This window comes from Parus major, chromosome 6 (genome assembly GCF_001522545.3).
Source record: "Parus major isolate Abel chromosome 6, Parus_major1.1, whole genome shotgun sequence".
NCBI lineage: Eukaryota > Metazoa > Chordata > Aves > Passeriformes > Paridae > Parus > Parus major.
In genome coordinates, this window is record NC_031775.1 from 1,900,197 (window position 1) to 1,910,172 (window position 9,976).

Genomic DNA, 9,976 nt, shown 5'->3' on the forward strand with positions numbered 1-9,976 from the left:
CTTAATATGAGTTAAGCCTCAGCCTCCATATAGGGAAGAGGTGTGAACTACAAACCCTTTGCAACATGGGTGTCTTTGATGTGTGGCTTGCAGTTTATAATTGGGAAAGTAGTTCAAATCAGCTTTTTGGGACTGGCTGTTGAAAATGGATTTGTTTTGTATAGAATCCTCGTTGTGTCTTATTCTTTGGATGAAGCTGCAACAGTTTCTGTGGGGAGAAAAAACTGTAGGTAGAGGTGTAAACACAGTATATTATGTTGTGTGCTGTTAAAACAAAGTAAAAATACTTGAGCTGAAACAATTTTAAAAATTTCAGTTAAAATCCTACTAAAACAAGCCTTGTGATCTGGGGGATAGAAAGTTTATAGAAAAAGGTATTTTAAAACAAGGAACTGGAATGAAATATTTGGGTAATCCTGGTTTATCGCACATGCTGGCAATGGTTAACTTTATAAGTTAGGGGAAGTCTTAGGTCTGTTTATCTTTAAGATTCTTTAGTGATTTTAACTTGGATGTCTGGACTTTATCATTATATAAGCGAAAGGTGGGTTTGTGCGTAGTGCATGTCCATAAACCCTGTTTTGTCTGTTTTTGCCAAGACAGAGGAGGGAGGTTTGGGAGGGGACAGAGTGGGTTGGTGCTGAAGGTGGCCTGGCTGCTGTGGTGGCACCTAAAGGGGAGCAGCAGCCCTTGCCAAGGACATCCAGCCTCTCATCCCCACAGGAGTGATGGATGTGACTGAGCTTTGAAGGTGGCACTGGCTGTTAGATGAAGTGATTAACTTCATTATAGCTTTCCTAAAAATTTATCTGTTTGTGCCTCCGTTGTGCTTTCATGCATTTGAGCATAATTACATTCAGTTTTGTAGCACAGCAGTGGCATGCAGGAGATGCTCAAATGAATAGCTTTGAGCTATTAGGAGATGCTGTTGCAGTCATTCCCTTTATCAATGGTCAATTAAATAAAAACCTTTTGATCTCTGGGCCTCCTGCTTTATTTTGCCAGAGATGACCGATGATGAAGCAGTGAGTGTTCCAGTCAGCCCCACCCACTGCCAAGGCTGGGGTTTGGGGAGCAGTCCCACAGGTGATAAAAGCTTTTCCTCCTCCAGAGGAGCAAGTCTGTGTTTCTGAAACCATGCACAGAATGCTGCAGGATACCCCATGGGTGCTGCTTGTGCTGTACAGAACCCCACTTGCCTGTGGTAGGGAGCAGGAGCACCTCTGCTGTGAGGAAAGGCTGAGAGAATTGGGATTGTTCAGCCCCAGGGAAGAGAAGCTTTGGGGTAACCTAATTGTGGCTTCCCAGTAAGTGAAGGGAACCTCCAGAAAGAGAGATTATTTATAGGGAGGAATGGCTTTAAACTGCCAGAGGGCAGGGATAGATGGGATATTGGGAAGGCATTGTTCCCTGGGAGGGTGGACAGGCCCTGGCACAGGGTGCCCAGAGAAGCTGTGGCTGCCCCTGGATCCCTGGAAGTGTCCAAGGCCAGGTTAGGCAGGGCTTGGAGCAGCCTGGGATAGTGGAAGGAGTCTCTGCCCGTGGGAAGAGAGGGTGGAACAAGATGATCTTTAAGGTCCCTTCAAACCCAAACCATTCCACGGTTCTATGATTTCTATTACCTCCTCCCCTCCCAGATAGGCCAGGTGAGATGAGCAGGGAAAAGCTGAGCTGGGAAACCTTCAGAACTGAATTTAACACACTAGTTAAGTATCAGGTTCCAAATTAACACGTTTGTGCTCTTCCTGCACGTTGTTAGTGTGTCAGTAAAGATCTGCCTCTGCAGAGCACTGCCTTTCACTCGTGCTTTAACTTCTGCCAAGCTGCCTCTCCAGGCACGTACTTGTGGCACACAGGAGGTGAGCATTGCACCATCTCCTCTCTCAGGGTGCAGGAGGGAGGCCATCCTGCAAAGTAAGTATAAGTACATCATTAAACAAAGGACATTAAACATTAACATGTAGGGATATCAAGTTTGCGTGTAAGTGTCCTTGATCTGTGGTCTGGTAGCACAATGAAATGGAGTTCTTTAATGGCTTTAAAACCTTCATATATTTTTATTGGAATTTTTTTTTTTGTTTCCTTCTGTTGCTCTAGTCTTGCCAGGGATTTAGAAGTGAGAGTTGCACAGTAACAATCCTTAAGGCAGGCAGCGTATCCAGGGGGAGAACGTCAGGCATCCACCCTTAACCAACTGGAGGATTCTTCCAGGGCTTCATGAGATGTGTGTGGGACTAGCAAAAGGTTTGATTTTTACTGTACTAATCACACTTGGTGGTAAACTGCTGCAAACTGATTGTAGAAAACAGGGAAGAATGCCAAGATGAATGTCTTACACTGTGGTATTTCTTCCAGAAAAAACCTGGCCAGTGTTAATTGGCTGCAGGTGTTTGTAGCCAAACTTAGTTTTTTGCTTAGGACCCGAACTTGTGAGAATCAGAGTATCTATAAAGCTTGTCTGGCACTTCAGGACAACACTCTTAAAGCTGCCTGCTAAGTGCCTCATAAAGGATTCAATCCTAAAGTGAGTTTGGCCTCTAGGCTCGCCCTGTAAGGCTGATAATCCAAGAGAAGGAACCACTTTTTGTGGATTGACTGGATGTGACGTTGTGGGCACAGCCTCTTGCTGTCTGAGAGTACTTACCTTTCTGTTCCACCGCTTTTTGGACCAAACCCAGGTGTAAGGTTAGCCAGAGAGATGAGATTTTTCTTGTGTTGTGCTTTCCTGCAGGGAATTGATGGTGTAGGACTCCCCCAGCAGTGGGATGTGCTGGGCTGCTGTGGCTTGCAGGATGTTGCACCTCTGAGTATTTCAGAGCATGCAGATCCTCCCAAGCTGTGCCTGTGCTGGCGCTGACTCCCAACTCTGCAAGAGCCCTGCTGTGTCTTTTCAAGAGCTGAAAGCAAGGTTCTCTCATTTCTGAGTTTATTTCCCTGGAAAACCAGTGCGAGCTGGCTGTTTCCCAGCACACACCGAGGCAGAGGAATTTCCTTGCACTTGTGGGAATCTCTCTCTTATTAACTCTGCTTACTGTTTCATTCTTGATGCTGGAAGTGCCAGGGGTGTCAGTGAGGTGCTGTTTCCTCACCGGGAAGCTCTTTTCGCAGTGGGAGAAGAGGGGCAAGAGTTCTCATTTTAAACTGGCTCTGACAGAGGCTAAAGGAGTTGCCTAATGGGGTTTGGGGAGGGAAATCAAACAAGAAACCAAACAGCAAAACAGCTGAGCTGCCCTGGGGAAATTGCTGAGGGGATTCCATCTGATGCCTTCTCTCTTAGTTATTTGGCTGTGAGTGACTGAGAGAGACAAAACCCCTAAAATTAGTGAGGTCACTGAATTCTTCAAACTTTCTTTAAACAGTGGTTGACAGCCCCTTTAATTTTGAAAAGAGTTATAAATCTTTGCAGTAAGATTCAAGTGATGAATCTGGATTAGTGAAAGGCATTTAGCTCTCGAGTTTCAAAGCTGACAACAGGTTTAAATGTTTTGTTTGGGTTCTGTGTTTCAAGCCTTCAGAATTCAAAGGAATTAAAATTCTCAGCTTTTTTTTTTTTTTTCCAGTAACCATGAGGATTGCATTAAAGAAGTGGAATCCAAACCAAACTTTGCTCTAGTAAAGCAAAAATATTTTCATGGTGAAACTGTGATCTGGCATCACAGACTTCCAGGGAGAAATTCCAGCCCTGTTTTGTGTTGTCTGCCAGAGGTAGGAAGAACTGTGTGAAGGTTGGACGAAAGAGGGAGTGTGAGGGTCTGCCTATTATCTGTCTTAAGTTAGGAATAGGGTAATTCTCTGTAAGTTGTTGACACTTGCAATAAAATGAAGAATATAGACTGAGAGAAGGTTTTGGTTTGGGGTTTTAGTTTGGTTTTTAGCTGGGGGAAAAGTGATGTGGATGGTGGTAAGGGAAGCACCTGTTAAAAGCAATTCTGCCTGACTGATGTGCTTTACATGTCAGCTCAAATTTTTTTCCCTTTTATTACCTCTTCTTCCCTCTCTTGTCTCTGAGAGGCTCAATCAAAGCCATCAAATGCAGTGATGTTCCTGCTTAACAACAGTTCCTGCTGCAGTTCCTCATTTCAGTATCTCCAGAGCAGCAGCAATGCCTGGGAGAAAGGCAGAATGAAGGTTGAGGAACAGTTACTTCATCCCTGCAAAAAGCCCTTTTTTGCAGAGAATTAATCTCCGTCTTCCTACCCCCTCTTCTTCCTGGACACTGTGGATTACCTGCTTCTTTTTAGGCAGATGGGCAAAGGAAGCAGGATGAAAAGGGAGTATTTATAGCTTACCTCCTGTTTATGTTCCCTTCCTAGCAGATGTGATAGAGCTTTGTACTAATGCTGGAAGAAGAGAAAATTCAGGCAGGAACGAGAACTGAGGCAAATGAAGATCATCTGCTAACGCATAGGTCATACAAAGTGCTTCCAAATGTAAAGAATAACACTTCCCACATCTTGCTGGCGTTGCCTTTTTTTTTTTTTTGTGTCCGTCTACAGTCTGATTTTAAAATACAGAAGAAAAAAAATCCACACAGAATAGCACTGCAGTTCAAACAGGTTCTCGTTTGCTTGACCTTCATCCGCATGAAACGCTGCCCTGTGGAGGCAGTGGGTGCAAAATGTTCTTTTTGCTGCAAAATCTGACCTCTTGAGTGGGATGGATAAGGGCGTGCTGTCAAAGAGAGAGAGGAATGAGTTCAAGCCAGTGGAGTTTAATCAGACAAGTGTTTGGGTTCTGGGAGACAAGTTGTATGCTTGAAAAAGGCAGCAGTTTGGACTTAGAGAAAATTGTGCTCAGGAGTACATGGCTTGTTGCTGTCACTGTGAGGGCACAGCTCTTGGGTACAGGGGCTTTCTCCACTGCTCTCCCTCTCCAGCCAAATCCCTGGGGGTTTGCATGGATGCAGTATGAGCAGAACCCTGGCAGGAGCAGGGGGTTTATGTGTTTTATCACATCCCAGACTCCAAACAGCAGCCCAGTGTATGCCCGGAGGGAAATGCTACACAGGTATATTGGCTGTGTGAATGCATCCAGAGACCACAGCAAAAAGCTGCAGAAGGCCTTCCATACAGGGTTGCAAATCCCTGGTAAAGTTGGGCTCAATTTCAAAGGAAGATTGAGAGAAAAAAAAAAAAAATTAAAAATTATAAAAGAGAGATCCTGGGAACGGGCAGTGGTGTCCAGGCACCTGAGAAAGAAAAGAAGTGGATGAGAGATGCAGGCAGACATCTCCAATGGCAGATAGGCCTATTTAGATCCCTTTTAGATTCCTTTTCTGAGGAAGGCAGGGGGGGATGCTGAGGAGGAATTAGCAAGAATTAGCTGAAGTTGGTGGGGCAGTACCTGGGTGCTGGCAGCAGGCCGCTCCCTCATAAGGCGCCGCCATCTTCTCATTGTCACCCCGCTGCCCTCGTCACCCCTCAGTGAGGGGCTGCTGTGGGCTGGGAAGGTGCTGTGGGTGCTCTGAGCCCCACACTGGCTCTTTGTGAAGGGTTTTATCGGCAGACTGGTTTAATAGTCACTGGGAAGGGGTGTCTTGGCTGAGGGGGTCTCTGAAGGCTGTGTGGGGTCTCTGATATTTGGGGTGTCTGGGGCTGAGGGGTCTATGAAGGCTGTGTGGAGTTCCCAGGGCTGAGGGGTCTCTGATATTTGGGATGTCCTTGGGCTGAGCCCTCTGTGAGGGCTCTGTGGGGGGTGCTCAGGGCTGAGAGGTCTCTGATATTTGGGGTGCCTGTGGCTGAGGGGGTCTCTGATATTTGGGGTGCCTGGGGCTGAGTGGTCTCTGATATTTGAGGTGTCATTGGGCTGAGGGCTCTGATATCTGTGGGGTGTCTCAGGAGGCTGAGAAGTGTCTGGGGTTGAAGAGTCTGTGGTCTCTGTGGGGTGTTTGGGGCTGAGGGGTATCACTCTGGGGTACCCAGGGGATGAGGGATCTCAGTGTGCAGTGTCTAAGGGTTTTCTGGGCACTTGGATCCTGGATAAAGGGTTGGGTTAGGGAGAAAGTGTTAATTTCAGCCTGTTTCTTGATATTGTCTACTTTAATTGGCAGCAAATCAACTTAGTCCAGTCTGTTAAGCCAGTGAGGAGTGGTGACTGATCTCCCTGCCTTTATCCTTTTATCCTGCATCCTCCTGTCCTGTTCCTGAGGAGTGAGGGAGCAGCTGGCTGGGCAGCTGGCCCCAGTCAATCCCTCACAGCTAAATGTACTTAAATCCAGTTAGAGCTTCTGTGCTGGTGCAAAAACACTGGCTGCATTGGGAAGTCACACATCACATCTCTTGGACAGCAGATTTCTGGTCAGGACATGGTTTTGCCCTGAGTCTCCTTTACTTTGCAAACAGCTGGTGTGAAGGGGGAGGAAAAGGGGAGGACAGAAGGGGACTTTGAGAATTTAGGATCAAAGTACTGTTTAAGAGAGACCAAAATGTAACAGATTGAGTACAGGAGCAGAAATGAGGTAAAGATGGATAAATGGAGCCCTTCAGCATGTTTGAGGTGGGTGGCTTGGGTTGCTGTGGCTGCTTGGGGGAGCTCACAGCAGTTTTCATCACTGAGACTCCAGCCTGGAGGTTTTAGGATAACCACTTTTAGAGCCAGGAAAGACATTCAGTGTTTCATGCAGCAAAAGTCAGGATAGAGAGGAAAATAGCTGATTCTTGTTGGAAAAGGTGAGCTGCTTTGTGTCAGACTTAAGGCAGCCTCATATAAAGGAGTCCCCTCGTAATTTGTAAATTAGATGTTGCCAGAAGCACTTGCAAACATGTCTCAAATGCTTTACTTGTAATGAGAAATTTTTAGGCAGAAAATGCCCTGTTATTCACAAAAGCTCTGCAGTTCTTACTGCACTGGTACTCCAGATACTGAATTAGCAGCATGTTTTACTTGGGTTCTAGAGTAATGTTCACCTTCTTTCATGCTTGTGGTGTTTTTTTGTTTTTTTTTTCTTCCTGGCCAACTTATTTTCTGATTTTCATTAGTGTTTGGAGACTCAGAGTTGTTAGCATTCCGTCATTGATAATTACATACCTGGAGAATAGGAGCTGCTCCCTCTTTTTCTGTCAGAGAGCATTCACTGGTAGCTAGAAGGTTGATTTTTTTTTTTCCAGCAAGGCTTTGATTAACTTTGTCACCAAGTTAGTATTGAGAAAGCTACATCAGGACCTATAGAGTTGCTGTTATTTTTACCTTTGACCTGGACAAGGCTGGAGGAAGCATTAGTTTTAGACAGAGAACTGGGACTTTTTTCCTCTTGCTTCTTTAATCATTTTGGGATTGCAGCTGCTGCATAACCCTGAGCCTCTTAACATGCATCTTACTGCAGATAAGGCAGGAAATGAAGGATCTGATGGATGTGGAATGTGAATTCCTGTGTGTGCTCTTATGAGACCCAGAAAGTTTTTCCTAGTGTTTAAAGCTTCCCATTTCAGCAGTCTGGCTTTGGTGCTTGTCACACCCCCAAGTATTACTTACTTTGGGAGAGGTGGACAGGTCTGTCTCGGCTGAAATTTGGGTGCAGTTATTCCACACTTCGTTGCCGAAGGAGTTGTTGGCTGTTTTTCTAAGGGCCAGATCTGGTCAGTAAAGCTTGAAACGAATTCCTCTCTCTGCCCTGCACTGCTCTGATTCCCAGCTTCAGCCTTTTAACACCTTTCTGTATGAAGCTGTTGAACTGCAGACATGGAATAATGGGCTCAAACATTTCTCACCATCTCAATTTTAAAACAACAGTCTCCCTTCAGGAATAAAAATGATGGATGACTCTTTAAGCTCTTGCTAACCTTGGATGACATATCATGGCATCTTGGTTTCTGCTGAGTTTTGAGTTCATTTGTTCCTTTTTTTTGCCTTCCTGCCCAGTAGAGAGTGTTTTTGTCGATAAGGAATTGTACCAGCAGCACAGTTCAGAGCTGCAGGAGTGACAGATACAAGTGTTTTAACAACATCTCTCCTGTAAAATTTTCTGGCAGCACACTGCTGGGGAGGGGACTGTTGGGGAAACAGAGGGGTTCAGCCCATATTGGGATGAAAGTATTATGCAAAGGGTTAAGTCTGGAGACATGCTCTTTTTGATGAGTCACCTAACATGCCCTGTTTTTTTTTTCAACCTGTTTTGCCTTTTCCCTGTTTTGTTTTATGAGGGCAGGAGGATTCTGGAGTGAGCCTGTATCTGTCAGATACTCATAGCCTTAAGGTAAAGTCTTTGCATCTGCTACCTGATAATATCTTCCAGCTACATGGTTATTTTGCAGTGGGATAGTGCTGGGTTTAGCAGGGTGTTCTGAGAACTGCATTTCTGGGCTGCTGTTCACATCTGGTAGAAAGGCAGAGTCCTGCTGTGCAGTGTTTGAAAAATGGATGAATTATGTTGTGTAGAAGGGGAGAGTGAAGCAGTAAAAACCTCGTATCACTGTGCTGTGGGATCAGGTAAAACAGGTGTATAAACAGTCTTTGGGGTAGTGCTCGTGGACTGAGGAGGGTTTGTGTCTCATTGAGTGAATTCTGCCCACTTGTTTTTGTGTCTGATACTATTTCTGGAAGATTTGAAATTCCCCTCCGTAGGTAAAAATTGGTTCTGAAAATCGATTTGACTGTGGTACCACATCTGATCCTTGAAGCTTCTGACTTTGTTAACAATAGTAATGCTAAGACAACAAAGCTGGATTTGTACAGTCTGTGGGGCTGTAGCTGTGTTTTTCTCAGCTTTGAGCATAAAACCTGTTGGTTTTTGTTTGGTTGGTTTTTTTTTTAAGTGGGAGGGGTTGTTCAACAGCACGTGTCAGAGAGTCAAGAAGACTTGCCTATGTCACTTGGAAAAAGGCGAATTTCCCCTTTGGCTCCCAGCACACAGCTGTTTTTTGCAACATTACTTCTGCTGAAACATTCAGCTTCCTACTTGAGTTACAGCTGCTTGGTGCCCACTTCTTTTCCTGTGTCTGATTTGACCCTGGGAAGCTGAAAATGCAGTTGAGAGGAGGCAAATTGAAAATGACTGATTTTCTTTGTCAAAACTGATAGAAATGAAGTATAAATACAGCACGTATCACAGTGAATTTCTAGAGCTGTCAATACAGTGACCATTAGGGCCAAAGGTCCTGCTTTCAAGAAAGATTAGTGGAAATTATCCTTGGTTTGGATATCAAGCTTCAGAGGACAAGGAAAAGAGCAATTAAATACATTTAAAGTAGGTTATCAAAGGCAACCTCGTGAAACACAGAGGTTTGGACAATTTGGCAGAGCAGTAATCAACAACCTGAGTTTTGTTTCCAAGCTTCATTAGAAATTTATTTAAACAAGTCCTCCCTGAAGATACCTTTGTGAAAATGTAGGTTTGGCAGCTGTGTTTTAGCTATCAGCAAAGAAAAAGTATCCCAGACCATAGGAATGTTCAAGTTGGACAGCAGCTGTTGAAAAATCTGAGGCTAGCCACTGAAATATAAACCAGCAGAGACAGGTGAGAGCTGGTGTGTTATCCCTTAATCTGGTTTGCAGTTGGGCTGTTTTGTATCAGAGTTGTAATTTCAGTGTTAGGGAAGGATTAGTATATAAGCAGTGTAATATAATCGAAAAGATAGATTTTAAATCAGTCTGGTTGTAGATTTTCATGGGCAAGTGAATCTCTTGCTAAGTTTACAGAAAATACAAACCCATTCATGTGCTTTCTTCCTCTTGGGCTGTTGTTTTTTATTTTTATAGCTCAGTATTACAATTATTGCTTTTTATGTTGGAGCAATTTGTTCTTCTATGCACAGGCATGTTTACTACTTTGTGTCTCAGAGTTTGGCTTCCCTCTGTAAGAACACAAAAAAAGTAATGTTGGCACGGGAAAAAACCAAAGAGGATGAACCTGTTAATCCACAACTCTAAATATCCCTCCTGCTTATATAAAAAACTTTATTTTTTAACCTTTAAAGACTTGTGCTTTGACATGATGTCTGTGCTGTGTCTGTGTAGTAAATGGATTTCTTAAAACTGACCG